Source organism: Cornus florida, unplaced genomic scaffold, assembly GCF_030987335.1.
Source record: "Cornus florida cultivar Cherokee Brave unplaced genomic scaffold, ASM3098733v1 CherokeeBrave_3.0.0_Hap2_Chr02, whole genome shotgun sequence".
Taxonomy (NCBI): Eukaryota; Viridiplantae; Streptophyta; class Magnoliopsida; order Cornales; family Cornaceae; genus Cornus; species Cornus florida.
Genome location: NW_026775572.1, coordinates 81,357,275 through 81,367,384, shown reverse-complemented (window position 1 = coordinate 81,367,384; position 10,110 = coordinate 81,357,275). Strand labels below are relative to the sequence as shown.

General features: G+C 45.2%; 39 non-coding genes across 39 annotated transcripts; all 39 read left to right on the top strand.

Annotated features, from left to right (window-relative positions):
- The first annotated feature begins 135 nt into the window (after nt 1–135).
- On the top strand, nt 136–254 carry LOC132296690 (5S ribosomal RNA). Its single transcript, XR_009478582.1, has one exon. It is a non-coding gene; the product is annotated as a 5S ribosomal RNA (ribosomal RNA).
- Nucleotides 255–393: 139 nt separating this feature from the next.
- LOC132297319 (5S ribosomal RNA) lies at nt 394–512 on the top strand. Its single transcript, XR_009479180.1, has one exon. It is a non-coding gene; the product is annotated as a 5S ribosomal RNA (ribosomal RNA).
- A 139-nt stretch (nt 513–651) lies between these two features.
- Nucleotides 652–770, top strand: LOC132296974 (5S ribosomal RNA). The gene has a single exon (XR_009478854.1). It is a non-coding gene; the product is annotated as a 5S ribosomal RNA (ribosomal RNA).
- Nucleotides 771–909: 139 nt separating this feature from the next.
- On the top strand, nt 910–1,028 carry LOC132297307 (5S ribosomal RNA). The gene has a single exon (XR_009479169.1). It is a non-coding gene; the product is annotated as a 5S ribosomal RNA (ribosomal RNA).
- A 139-nt stretch (nt 1,029–1,167) lies between these two features.
- Nucleotides 1,168–1,286, top strand: LOC132296851 (5S ribosomal RNA). Its single transcript, XR_009478737.1, has one exon. It is a non-coding gene; the product is annotated as a 5S ribosomal RNA (ribosomal RNA).
- A 139-nt stretch (nt 1,287–1,425) lies between these two features.
- Nucleotides 1,426–1,544, top strand: LOC132296975 (5S ribosomal RNA). The gene has a single exon (XR_009478855.1). It is a non-coding gene; the product is annotated as a 5S ribosomal RNA (ribosomal RNA).
- A 139-nt stretch (nt 1,545–1,683) lies between these two features.
- LOC132296805 (5S ribosomal RNA) lies at nt 1,684–1,802 on the top strand. Its single transcript, XR_009478694.1, has one exon. It is a non-coding gene; the product is annotated as a 5S ribosomal RNA (ribosomal RNA).
- Nucleotides 1,803–1,941: 139 nt separating this feature from the next.
- Nucleotides 1,942–2,060, top strand: LOC132297296 (5S ribosomal RNA). The gene has a single exon (XR_009479158.1). It is a non-coding gene; the product is annotated as a 5S ribosomal RNA (ribosomal RNA).
- A 139-nt stretch (nt 2,061–2,199) lies between these two features.
- LOC132297056 (5S ribosomal RNA) lies at nt 2,200–2,318 on the top strand. Its single transcript, XR_009478932.1, has one exon. It is a non-coding gene; the product is annotated as a 5S ribosomal RNA (ribosomal RNA).
- Nucleotides 2,319–2,457: 139 nt separating this feature from the next.
- LOC132297284 (5S ribosomal RNA) lies at nt 2,458–2,576 on the top strand. The gene has a single exon (XR_009479147.1). It is a non-coding gene; the product is annotated as a 5S ribosomal RNA (ribosomal RNA).
- A 139-nt stretch (nt 2,577–2,715) lies between these two features.
- On the top strand, nt 2,716–2,834 carry LOC132296804 (5S ribosomal RNA). Its single transcript, XR_009478693.1, has one exon. It is a non-coding gene; the product is annotated as a 5S ribosomal RNA (ribosomal RNA).
- A 139-nt stretch (nt 2,835–2,973) lies between these two features.
- LOC132297272 (5S ribosomal RNA) lies at nt 2,974–3,092 on the top strand. Its single transcript, XR_009479136.1, has one exon. It is a non-coding gene; the product is annotated as a 5S ribosomal RNA (ribosomal RNA).
- A 139-nt stretch (nt 3,093–3,231) lies between these two features.
- Nucleotides 3,232–3,350, top strand: LOC132296858 (5S ribosomal RNA). Its single transcript, XR_009478744.1, has one exon. It is a non-coding gene; the product is annotated as a 5S ribosomal RNA (ribosomal RNA).
- Nucleotides 3,351–3,489: 139 nt separating this feature from the next.
- On the top strand, nt 3,490–3,608 carry LOC132297260 (5S ribosomal RNA). The gene has a single exon (XR_009479125.1). It is a non-coding gene; the product is annotated as a 5S ribosomal RNA (ribosomal RNA).
- A 139-nt stretch (nt 3,609–3,747) lies between these two features.
- LOC132297249 (5S ribosomal RNA) lies at nt 3,748–3,866 on the top strand. The gene has a single exon (XR_009479114.1). It is a non-coding gene; the product is annotated as a 5S ribosomal RNA (ribosomal RNA).
- Nucleotides 3,867–4,005: 139 nt separating this feature from the next.
- Nucleotides 4,006–4,124, top strand: LOC132297237 (5S ribosomal RNA). Its single transcript, XR_009479103.1, has one exon. It is a non-coding gene; the product is annotated as a 5S ribosomal RNA (ribosomal RNA).
- Nucleotides 4,125–4,263: 139 nt separating this feature from the next.
- LOC132297226 (5S ribosomal RNA) lies at nt 4,264–4,382 on the top strand. Its single transcript, XR_009479092.1, has one exon. It is a non-coding gene; the product is annotated as a 5S ribosomal RNA (ribosomal RNA).
- A 139-nt stretch (nt 4,383–4,521) lies between these two features.
- On the top strand, nt 4,522–4,640 carry LOC132297213 (5S ribosomal RNA). The gene has a single exon (XR_009479080.1). It is a non-coding gene; the product is annotated as a 5S ribosomal RNA (ribosomal RNA).
- A 139-nt stretch (nt 4,641–4,779) lies between these two features.
- On the top strand, nt 4,780–4,898 carry LOC132297201 (5S ribosomal RNA). Its single transcript, XR_009479069.1, has one exon. It is a non-coding gene; the product is annotated as a 5S ribosomal RNA (ribosomal RNA).
- Nucleotides 4,899–5,037: 139 nt separating this feature from the next.
- On the top strand, nt 5,038–5,156 carry LOC132296786 (5S ribosomal RNA). The gene has a single exon (XR_009478675.1). It is a non-coding gene; the product is annotated as a 5S ribosomal RNA (ribosomal RNA).
- A 139-nt stretch (nt 5,157–5,295) lies between these two features.
- LOC132296739 (5S ribosomal RNA) lies at nt 5,296–5,414 on the top strand. Its single transcript, XR_009478632.1, has one exon. It is a non-coding gene; the product is annotated as a 5S ribosomal RNA (ribosomal RNA).
- Nucleotides 5,415–5,553: 139 nt separating this feature from the next.
- LOC132297243 (5S ribosomal RNA) lies at nt 5,554–5,672 on the top strand. The gene has a single exon (XR_009479109.1). It is a non-coding gene; the product is annotated as a 5S ribosomal RNA (ribosomal RNA).
- A 139-nt stretch (nt 5,673–5,811) lies between these two features.
- On the top strand, nt 5,812–5,930 carry LOC132296847 (5S ribosomal RNA). Its single transcript, XR_009478733.1, has one exon. It is a non-coding gene; the product is annotated as a 5S ribosomal RNA (ribosomal RNA).
- Nucleotides 5,931–6,069: 139 nt separating this feature from the next.
- LOC132297003 (5S ribosomal RNA) lies at nt 6,070–6,188 on the top strand. Its single transcript, XR_009478882.1, has one exon. It is a non-coding gene; the product is annotated as a 5S ribosomal RNA (ribosomal RNA).
- Nucleotides 6,189–6,327: 139 nt separating this feature from the next.
- Nucleotides 6,328–6,446, top strand: LOC132297189 (5S ribosomal RNA). The gene has a single exon (XR_009479058.1). It is a non-coding gene; the product is annotated as a 5S ribosomal RNA (ribosomal RNA).
- Nucleotides 6,447–6,585: 139 nt separating this feature from the next.
- Nucleotides 6,586–6,704, top strand: LOC132297178 (5S ribosomal RNA). The gene has a single exon (XR_009479047.1). It is a non-coding gene; the product is annotated as a 5S ribosomal RNA (ribosomal RNA).
- A 139-nt stretch (nt 6,705–6,843) lies between these two features.
- LOC132297166 (5S ribosomal RNA) lies at nt 6,844–6,962 on the top strand. Its single transcript, XR_009479036.1, has one exon. It is a non-coding gene; the product is annotated as a 5S ribosomal RNA (ribosomal RNA).
- A 139-nt stretch (nt 6,963–7,101) lies between these two features.
- Nucleotides 7,102–7,220, top strand: LOC132296784 (5S ribosomal RNA). Its single transcript, XR_009478674.1, has one exon. It is a non-coding gene; the product is annotated as a 5S ribosomal RNA (ribosomal RNA).
- A 139-nt stretch (nt 7,221–7,359) lies between these two features.
- On the top strand, nt 7,360–7,478 carry LOC132296738 (5S ribosomal RNA). Its single transcript, XR_009478631.1, has one exon. It is a non-coding gene; the product is annotated as a 5S ribosomal RNA (ribosomal RNA).
- A 139-nt stretch (nt 7,479–7,617) lies between these two features.
- LOC132297242 (5S ribosomal RNA) lies at nt 7,618–7,736 on the top strand. Its single transcript, XR_009479108.1, has one exon. It is a non-coding gene; the product is annotated as a 5S ribosomal RNA (ribosomal RNA).
- Nucleotides 7,737–7,875: 139 nt separating this feature from the next.
- Nucleotides 7,876–7,994, top strand: LOC132296846 (5S ribosomal RNA). The gene has a single exon (XR_009478732.1). It is a non-coding gene; the product is annotated as a 5S ribosomal RNA (ribosomal RNA).
- Nucleotides 7,995–8,133: 139 nt separating this feature from the next.
- LOC132297001 (5S ribosomal RNA) lies at nt 8,134–8,252 on the top strand. Its single transcript, XR_009478880.1, has one exon. It is a non-coding gene; the product is annotated as a 5S ribosomal RNA (ribosomal RNA).
- Nucleotides 8,253–8,391: 139 nt separating this feature from the next.
- On the top strand, nt 8,392–8,510 carry LOC132297154 (5S ribosomal RNA). The gene has a single exon (XR_009479025.1). It is a non-coding gene; the product is annotated as a 5S ribosomal RNA (ribosomal RNA).
- A 139-nt stretch (nt 8,511–8,649) lies between these two features.
- On the top strand, nt 8,650–8,768 carry LOC132297196 (5S ribosomal RNA). The gene has a single exon (XR_009479064.1). It is a non-coding gene; the product is annotated as a 5S ribosomal RNA (ribosomal RNA).
- A 138-nt stretch (nt 8,769–8,906) lies between these two features.
- On the top strand, nt 8,907–9,025 carry LOC132297142 (5S ribosomal RNA). Its single transcript, XR_009479014.1, has one exon. It is a non-coding gene; the product is annotated as a 5S ribosomal RNA (ribosomal RNA).
- Nucleotides 9,026–9,164: 139 nt separating this feature from the next.
- On the top strand, nt 9,165–9,283 carry LOC132296775 (5S ribosomal RNA). The gene has a single exon (XR_009478665.1). It is a non-coding gene; the product is annotated as a 5S ribosomal RNA (ribosomal RNA).
- A 139-nt stretch (nt 9,284–9,422) lies between these two features.
- Nucleotides 9,423–9,541, top strand: LOC132297131 (5S ribosomal RNA). The gene has a single exon (XR_009479003.1). It is a non-coding gene; the product is annotated as a 5S ribosomal RNA (ribosomal RNA).
- Nucleotides 9,542–9,680: 139 nt separating this feature from the next.
- LOC132296983 (5S ribosomal RNA) lies at nt 9,681–9,799 on the top strand. Its single transcript, XR_009478862.1, has one exon. It is a non-coding gene; the product is annotated as a 5S ribosomal RNA (ribosomal RNA).
- Nucleotides 9,800–9,938: 139 nt separating this feature from the next.
- On the top strand, nt 9,939–10,057 carry LOC132297120 (5S ribosomal RNA). Its single transcript, XR_009478992.1, has one exon. It is a non-coding gene; the product is annotated as a 5S ribosomal RNA (ribosomal RNA).
- The last annotated feature ends 53 nt before the right edge of the window (nt 10,058–10,110 follow it).

The window sequence follows — 10,110 nt, the reverse complement described above, 5'->3', positions numbered from 1 at the left end:
TAGTCCGGTTTTGTATTTTTAATTTTAATTTTAATTTTATTAATATGTATTTATTTATTTCCCGGCGAATGCGTCGGAAGGGCAATAGAACGGTAGCGGAAGGGGTTTATAGGGAAATGGAGGCGAGAATATGTCGGGTGCGATCATACCAGCACTAATGCACCGGATCCCATCAGAACTCCGCAGTTAAGCGTGCTTGGGCGAGAGTAGTACTAGGATGGGTGACCCCCTGGGAAGTCCTCGTGTCGCACCCCTTTTTAGTCCGGTTTTGTATTTTTAATTTTAATTTTAATTTTATTAATATGTATTTATTTATTTCCCGGCGAATGCGTCGGAAGGGCAATAGAACGGTAGCGGAAGGGGTTTATAGGGAAATGGAGGCGAGAATATGTCGGGTGCGATCATACCAGCACTAATGCACCGGATCCCATCAGAACTCCGCAGTTAAGCGTGCTTGGGCGAGAGTAGTACTAGGATGGGTGACCCCCTGGGAAGTCCTCGTGTTGCACCCCTTTTTAGTCCGGTTTTGTATTTTTAATTTTAATTTTAGTTTTATTAATATGTATTTATTTATTTCCCGGCGAATGCGTCGGAAGGGCAATAGAACGGTAGCGGAAGGGGTTTATAGGGAAATGGAGGCGAGAATATGTCGGGTGCGATCATACCAGCACTAATGCACCGGATCCCATCAGAACTCCGCAGTTAATCGTGCTTGGGCGAGAATAGTACTAGGATGGGTGACCCCCTGGGAAGTCCTCGTGTTGCACCCCTTTTTAGTCCGGTTTTGTATTTTTAATTTTAATTTTAATTTTATTAATATGTATTTATTTATTTCCCGGCGAATGCGTCGGAAGGGCAATAGAACGGTAGCGGAAGGGGTTTATAGGGAAATGGAGGCGAGAATATGTCGGGTGCGATCATACCAGCACTAATGCACCGGATCCCATCAGAACTCCGCAGTTAAGCGTGCTTGGGCGAGAGTAGTACTAGGATGGGTGACCCCCTGGGAAGTCCTCGTGTTGCACCCCTTTTTAGTCCGGTTTTGTATTTTTAATTTTAATTTTAATTTTATTAATATGTATTTATTTATTTCCCGGCGAATGCGTCGGAAGGGCAATAGAACGGTAGCGGAAGGGGTTTATAGGGAAATGGAGGCGAGATTATGTCAGGTGCGATCATACCAGCACTAATGCACCGGATCCCATCAGAACTCCGCAGTTAAGCGTGCTTGGGCGAGAGTAGTACTAGGATGGGTGACCCCCTGGGAAGTCCTCGTGTTGCACCCCTTTTTAGTCCGGTTTTGTATTTTTAATTTGAATTTTAATTTTATTAATATGTATTTATTTATTTCCCGGCGAATGCGTCGGAAGGGCAATAGAACGGTAGCGGAGGGGGTTTATAGGGAAATGGAGGCGAGAATATGTCGGGTGCGATCATACCAGCACTAATGCACCGGATCCCATCAGAACTCCGCAGTTAAGCGTGCTTGGGCGAGAGTAGTTCTAGGATGGGTGACCCCCTGGGAAGTCCTCGTGTTGCACCCCTTTCTAGTCCGGTTTTGTATTTTTAATTTTAATTTTAATTTTATTAATATGTATTTATTTATTTCCCGGCGAATGCGTCGGAAGGGCAATAGAACGGTAGCGGAAGGGGTTTATAGGGAAATGGAGGCGAGAATATGTCGGGTGCGATCATACCAGCACTAATGCACCGGATCCCATAAGAACTCCGCAGTTAAGCGTGCTTGGGCGAGAGTAGTACTAGGATGGGTGACCCCCTGGGAAGTCCTCGTGTTGCACCCCTTTTTAGTCCGGTTTTGTATTTTTAATTTTAATTTTAATTTTATTAATATGTATTTATTTATTTCCCGGCGAATGCGTCGGAAGGGCAATAGAACGGTAGCGGAAGGGGTTTATAGGGAAATGGAGGCGAGAATATGTCGGGTGCGATCATACCAGCACTAATGCACCGGATCCCATCAGAACTCCGCAGTTAAGCGTGCTTGGGCGAGAGTAGTACTAGGATGGGTGACCCCCTGGGAAGTCCTCGTGTTGCACCCCTTTTTAGTCCGGTTTTATATTTTTAATTTTAATTTTAATTTTATTAATATGTATTTATTTATTTCCCGGCGAATGCGTCGGAAGGGCAATAGAACGGTAGCGGAAGGGGTTTATAGGGAAATGGAGGCGAGAATATGTCGGGTGCGATCATACCAGCACTAATGCACCGGATCCCATCAGAACTCCGCAGTTAAGCGTGCTTGGGCGAGAGTAGTACGAGGATGGGTGACCCCCTGGGAAGTCCTCGTGCTGCACCCCTTTTTAGTCCGGTTTTGTATTTTTAATTTTAATTTTAATTTTATTAATATGTATTTATTTATTTCCCGGCGAATGCGTCGGAAGGGCAATAGAACGGTAGCGGAAGGGGTTTATAGGGAAATGGAGGCGAGAATATGTCGGGTGCGATCATACCAGCACTAATGCACCGGATCCCATCAGAACTCCGCAGTTAAGCGTGCTTGGGCGAGAGTAGTACTAGGATGGGTGACCCCCTGGGAAGTCCTCGTGTTGCACCCCTTTTTAGTCCGGTTTTGTATTTTTAATTTTAATTTTAATTTTATTAATATGTATTTATTTATTTCCCGGCGAATGCGTCGGAAGGGCAATAGAACGGTAGCGGAAGGGGTTTATAGGGAAATGGAGGCGAGAATATGTCGGGTGCGATCATACCAGCACTAATGCACCGGATCCCATAAGAACTCCGCAGTTAAGCGTGCTTGGGCGAGAGTAGTACTAGGATGGGTGACCCCCTGGGAAGTCCTCGTGTTGCACCCCTTTTTAGTCCGGTTTTGTATTTTTAATTTTAATTTTAATTTTATTAATATGTATTTATTTATTTCCCGGCGAATGCGTCGGAAGGGCAATAGAACGGTAGCGGAAGGGGTTTACAGGGAAATGGAGGCGAGAATATGTCGGGTGCGATCATACCAGCACTAATGCACCGGATCCCATCAGAACTCCGCAGTTAAGCGTGCTTGGGCGAGAGTAGTACTAGGATGGGTGACCCCCTGGGAAGTCCTCGTGTTGCACCCCTTTTTAGTCCGGTTTTGTATTTTTAATTTTAATTTTAATTTTATTAATATGTATTTATTTATTTCCCGGCGAATGCGTCGGAAGGGCAATAGAACGGTAGCGGAAGGGGTTTATAGGGAAATGGAGGCGAGAATATGTCGGGTGCGATCATACCAGCACTAATGCACCGGATCCCATCAGAACTCCGCAGTTAAGCGTGCTTGGGCGAGAGTGGTACTAGGATGGGTGACCCCCTGGGAAGTCCTCGTGTTGCACCCCTTTTTAGTCCGGTTTTGTATTTTTAATTTTAATTTTAATTTTATTAATATGTATTTATTTATTTCCCGGCGAATGCGTCGGAAGGGCAATAGAACGGTAGCGGAAGGGGTTTATAGGGAAATGGAGGCGAGAATATGTCGGGTGCGATCATACCAGCACTAATGCACCGGATCCCATCAGAACTCCGCAGTTAAGCGTGCTTGGGCGAGAGTAGTACTAGGATGGGTGACCCCCTGGGAAGTCCTCGTGTTGCACCCCTTTTTAGTCCGGTTTTGTATTTTTAATTTTAATTTTAATTTTATTAATATGTATTTATTTATTTCCCGGCGAATGCGTCGGAAGGGCAATAGAACGGTAGCGGAAGGGGTTTATAGGGAAATGGAGGCGAGAATATGTCGGGTGCGATCATACCAGCACTAATGCACCGGATCCCATCAGAACTCCGCAGTTAAGCGTGCTTGGGCGAGAGTAGTACTAGGATGGGTGACCCCCTGGGAAGTCCTCGTGTTGCACCCCTTTTTAGTCCGGTTTTGTATTTTTAATTTTAATTTTAATTTTATTAATATGTATTTATTTATTTCCCGGCGAATGCGTCGGAAGGGCAATAGAACGGTAGCGGAAGGGGTTTATAGGGAAATGGAGGCGAGAATATGTCGGGTGCGATCATACCAGCACTAATGCACCGGATCCCATCAGAACTCCGCAGTTAAGCGTGCTTGGGCGAGAGTAGTACTAGGATGGGTGACCCCCTGGGAAGTCCTCGTGTTGCACCCCTTTTTAGTCCGGTTTTGTATTTTTAATTTTAATTTTAATTTTATTAATATGTATTTATTTATTTCCCGGCGAATGCGTCGGAAGGGCAATAGAACGGTAGCGGAAGGGGTTTATAGGGAAATGGAGGCGAGAATATGTCGGGTGCGATCATACCAGCACTAATGCACCGGATCCCATCAGAACTCCGCAGTTAAGCGTGCTTGGGCGAGAGTAGTACTAGGATGGGTGACCCCCTGGGAAGTCCTCGTGTTGCACCCCTTTTTAGTCCGGTTTTGTATTTTTAATTTTAATTTTAATTTTATTAATATGTATTTATTTATTTCCCGGCGAATGCGTCGGAAGGGCAATAGAACGGTAGCGGAAGGGGTTTATAGGGAAATGGAGGCGAGAATATGTCGGGTGCGATCATACCAGCACTAATGCACCGGATCCCATCAGAACTCCGCAGTTAAGCGTGCTTGGGCGAGAGTAGTACTAGGATGGGTGACCCCCTGGGAAGTCCTCGTGTTGCACCCCTTTTTAGTCCGGTTTTGTATTTTTAATTTTAATTTTAATTTTATTAATATGTATTTATTTATTTCCCGGCGAATGCGTCGGAAGGGCAATAGAACGGTAGCGGAAGGGGTTTATAGGGAAATGGAGGCGAGAATATGTCGGGTGCGATCATACCAGCACTAATGCACCGGATCCCATCAGAACTCCGCAGTTAAGCGTGCTTGGGCGAGAGTAGTACTAGGATGGGTGACCCCCTGGGAAGTCCTCGTGTTGCACCCCTTTTTAGTCCGGTTTTGTATTTTTAATTTTAATTTTAATTTTATTAATATGTATTTATTTATTTCCCGGCGAATGCGTCGGAAGGGCAATAGAACGGTAGCGGAAGGGGTTTATAGGGAAATGGAGGCGAGAATATGTCGGGTGCGATCATACCAGCACTAATGCACCGGATCCCATCAGAACTCCGCAGTTAAGCGTGCTTGGGCGAGACTAGTACTAGGATGGGTGACCCCCTGGGAAGTCCTCGTGTTGCACCCCTTTTTAGTCCGGTTTTGTATTTTTAATTTTAATTTTAATTTTATTAATATGTATTTATTTATTTCCCGGCGAATGCGTCGGAAGGGCAATAGAACGGTAGCGGAAGGGGTTTATAGGGAAATGGAGGCGAGAATATGTCGGGTGCGATCATACCAGCACTAATGCACCGGATCCCATCAGAACTCCGCAGTTAAGCGTGCTTGGGCGAGAGTAGTACTAGGATGGGTGACCCCCTGGGAAGCCCTCGTGTTGCACCCCTTTTTAGTCCGGTTTTGTATTTTTAATTTTAATTTTAATTTTATTAATATGTATTTATTTATTTCCCGGCGAATGCGTCGGAAGGGCAATAGAACGGTAGCGGAAGGGGTTTACAGGGAAATGGAGGCGAGAATATGTCGGGTGCGATCATACCAGCACTAATGCACCGGATCCCATCAGAACTCCGCAGTTAAGCGTGCTTGTGCGAGAGTAGCACTAGGATGGGTGACCCACTGGGAAGCCCTCGTGTTGCACCCCTTTTTAGTCCGGTTTTGTATTTTTAATTTTAATTTTAATTTTATTAATATGTATTTATTTATTTCCCGGCGAATGCGTCGGAAGGGCAATAGAACGGTAGCGGAAGGGGTTTATAGGGAAATGGAGGCGAGAATATGTCGGGTGCGATCATACCAGCACTAATGCACCGGATCCCATCAGAACTCTGCAGTTAAGCGTGCTTGGGCGAGAGTAGTACTAGGATGGGTGACCCCCTGGGAAGTCCTCGTGTTGCACCCCTTTTTAGTCCGGTTTTGTATTTTTAATTTTAATTTTAATTTTATTAATATGTATTTATTTATTTCCCGGCGAATGCGTCGGAAGGGCAATAGAACGGTAGCGGAAGGGGTTTATAGGGAAATGGAGGCGAGAATATGTCGGGTGCGATCATACCAGCATTAATACACCGGATCCCATCAGAACTCCGCAGTTAAGCGTGCTTGGGTGAGAGTAGTACTAGGATGGGTGACCCCCTGGGAAGTCCTCGTGTTGCACCCCTTTTTAGTCCGGTTTTGTATTTTTAATTTTAATTTTAATTTTATTAATATGTATTTATTTATTTCCCGGCGAATGCGTCGGAAGGGCAATAGAACGGTAGCGGAAGGGGTTTATAGGGAAATGGAGGCGAGAATATGTCGGGTGCGATCATACCAGCACTAATGCACCGGATCCCATCAGAACTCCGCAGTTAAGCGTGCTTGGGCGAGAGTAGTACTAGGATGGGTGACCCCCTGGGAAGTCCTCGTGTTGCACCCCTTTTTAGTCCGGTTTTGTATTTTTAATTTTAATTTTAATTTTATTAATATGTATTTATTTATTTCCCGGCGAATGCGTCGGAAGGGCAATAGAACGGTAGCGGAAGGGGTTTATAGGGAAATGGAGGCGAGAATATGTCGGGTGCGATCATACCAGCACTAATGCACCGGATCCCATCAGAACTCCGCAGTTAAGCGTGCTTGGGCGAGAGTAGTACTAGGATGGGTGACCCCCTGGGAAGTCCTCGTGTTGCACCCCTTTTTAGTCCGGTTTTGTATTTTTAATTTTAATTTTAATTTTATTAATATGTATTTATTTATTTCCCGGCGAATGCGTCGGAAGGGCAATAGAACGGTAGCGGAAGGGGTTTATAGGGAAATGGAGGCGAGAATATGTCGGGTGCGATCATACCAGCACTAATGCACCGGATCCCATCAGAACTCCGCAGTTAAGCGTGCTTGGGCGAGAGTAGTACTAGGATGGGTGACCCCCTGGGAAGTCCTCGTGTTGCACCCCTTTTTAGTCCGGTTTTGTATTTTTAATTTTAATTTTAATTTTATTAATATGTATTTATTTATTTCCCGGCGAATGCGTCGGAAGGGCAATAGAACGGTAGCGGAAGGGGTTTATAGGGAAATGGAGGCGAGAATATGTCGGGTGCGATCATACCAGCACTAATGCACCGGATCCCATCAGAACTCCGCAGTTAAGCGTGCTTGGGCGAGACTAGTACTAGGATGGGTGACCCCCTGGGAAGTCCTCGTGTTGCACCCCTTTTTAGTCCGGTTTTGTATTTTTAATTTTAATTTTAATTTTATTAATATGTATTTATTTATTTCCCGGCGAATGCGTCGGAAGGGCAATAGAACGGTAGCGGAAGGGGTTTATAGGGAAATGGAGGCGAGAATATGTCGGGTGCGATCATACCAGCACTAATGCACCGGATCCCATCAGAACTCCGCAGTTAAGCGTGCTTGGGCGAGAGTAGTACTAGGATGGGTGACCCCCTGGGAAGCCCTCGTGTTGCACCCCTTTTTAGTCCGGTTTTGTATTTTTAATTTTAATTTTAATTTTATTAATATGTATTTATTTATTTCCCGGCGAATGCGTCGGAAGGGCAATAGAACGGTAGCGGAAGGGGTTTACAGGGAAATGGAGGCGAGAATATGTCGGGTGCGATCATACCAGCACTAATGCACCGGATCCCATCAGAACTCCGCAGTTAAGCGTGCTTGTGCGAGAGTAGCACTAGGATGGGTGACCCACTGGGAAGCCCTCGTGTTGCACCCCTTTTTAGTCCGGTTTTGTATTTTTAATTTTAATTTTAATTTTATTAATATGTATTTATTTATTTCCCGGCGAATGCGTCGGAAGGGCAATAGAACGGTAGCGGAAGGGGTTTATAGGGAAATGGAGGCGAGAATATGTCGGGTGCGATCATACCAGCACTAATGCACCGGATCCCATCAGAACTCTGCAGTTAAGCGTGCTTGGGCGAGAGTAGTACTAGGATGGGTGACCCCCTGGGAAGTCCTCGTGTTGCACCCCTTTTTAGTCCGGTTTTGTATTTTTAATTTTAATTTTAATTTTATTAATATGTATTTATTTATTTCCCGGCGAATGCGTCGGAAGGGCAATAGAACGGTAGCGGAAGGGGTTTATAGGGAAATGGAGGCGAGAATATGTCGGGTGCGATCATACCAGCATTAATACACCGGATCCCATCAGAACTCCGCAGTTAAGCGTGCTTGGGTGAGAGTAGTACTAGGATGGGTGACCCCCTGGGAAGTCCTCGTGTTGCACCCCTTTTTAGTCCGGTTTTGTATTTTTAATTTTAATTTTAATTTTATTAATATGTATTTATTTATTTCCCGGCGAATGCGTCGGAAGGGCAATAGAACGGTAGCGGAAGGGGTTTATAGGGAAATGGAGGCGATAATATGTCGGGTGCGATCATACCAGCACTAATGCACCGGATCCCATCAGAACTCCGCAGTTAAGCGTGCTTGGGCGAGAGTAGTACTAGGATGGGTGACCCCCTGGGAAGTCCTCGTGTTGCACCCCTTTTTAGTCCGGTTTTGTATTTTTAATTTTAATTTTAATTTTATTAATATGTATTTATTTATTTCCCGGCGAATGCGTCGGAAGGGCAATAGAACGGTAGCGGAAGGGGTTTATAGGGAAATGGAGGCGAGAATATGTCGGGTGCGATCATAGCAGCACTAATGCACCGGATCCCATCAGAACTCTGCAGTTAAGCGCGCTTGGGCGAGAGTAGTACTAGGATGGGTGACCCCCTGGGAAGTCCTCGTGTTGCACCCCTTTTTAGTCCGGTTTTGTATTTTTAATTTTAATTTTAATTTTATTAATATGTATTTATTTATTTCCGGCGAATGCGTCGGAAGGGCAATAGAACGGTAGCGGAAGGGGTTTACAGGGAAATGGAGGCGAGAATATGTCGGGTGCGATCATACCAGCACTAATGCACCGGATCCCATCAGAACTCCGCAGTTAAGCGTGCTTGGGCGAGAGTAGTACTAGGATGGGTGACCCCCTGGGAAGTCCTCGTGTTGCACCCCTTTTTAGTCCGGTTTTGTATTTTTAATTTTAATTTTAATTTTATTAATATGTATTTATTTATTTCCCGGCGAATGCGTCGGAAGGGCAATAGAACGGTAGCGGAAGGGGTTTATAGGGAAATGGAGGCGAGAATATGTCGGGTGTGATCATACCAGCACTAATGCACCGGATCCCATCAGAACTCCGCAGTTAAGCGTGCTTGGGCGAGAGTAGTACTAGGATGGGTGACCCCCTGGGAAGTCCTCGTGTTGCACCCCTTTTTAGTCCGGTTTTGTATTTTTAATTTTAATTTTAATTTTATTAATATGTATTTATTTATTTCCCGGCGAATGCGTCGGAAGGGCAATAGAACGGTAGCGGAAGGGGTTTATAGGGAAATGGAGGCGAGAATATGTCGGGTGCGATCATACCAGCACTAATGCACCGGATCCCATCAGAACTCCGCAGTTAAGCGTGCTTGGGCGAGAGTAGTACTAGGATGGGTGACCCCCTGGGAAGTCCTCGTGTTGCACCCCTTTTTAGTCCGGTTTTGTATTTTTAATTTTAATTTTAATTTTATTAATATGTATTTATTTATTTCCCGGCGAATGCGTCGGAAGGGCAATAGAACGGTAGCGGAAGGGGTTTATAGGGAAATGGAGGCGAGAATATGTCGGGTGCGATCATACCAGCACTAATGCACCGGATCCCATCAGAACTCCGCAGTTAAGCGTTCTTGGGCGAGAGTAGTACTAGGATGGGTGACCCCCTGGGAAGTCCTCGTGTTGCACCCTTTTTTAGTCCGGTTTTGTATTTTTAATTTTAATTTTAATTTTATTAATATGTATTTATTTATTTCCCGGCGAATGCGTCGGAAGGGCAATAGAACGGTAGCGGAAGGGGTTTATAGGGAAATGGAGGCGAGAATATGTCGGGTGCGATCATACCAGCACTAATGCACCGGATCCCATCAGAACTCCGCAGTTAAGCGTGCTTGGGCGAGAGTAGTACTAGGATGGGTGACCCCCTGGGAAGTCCTCGTGTTGCACCCCTTTTTAGTCCGGTTTTGTATTTTTAATTTTAATTTTAATTTTATTAATATGTA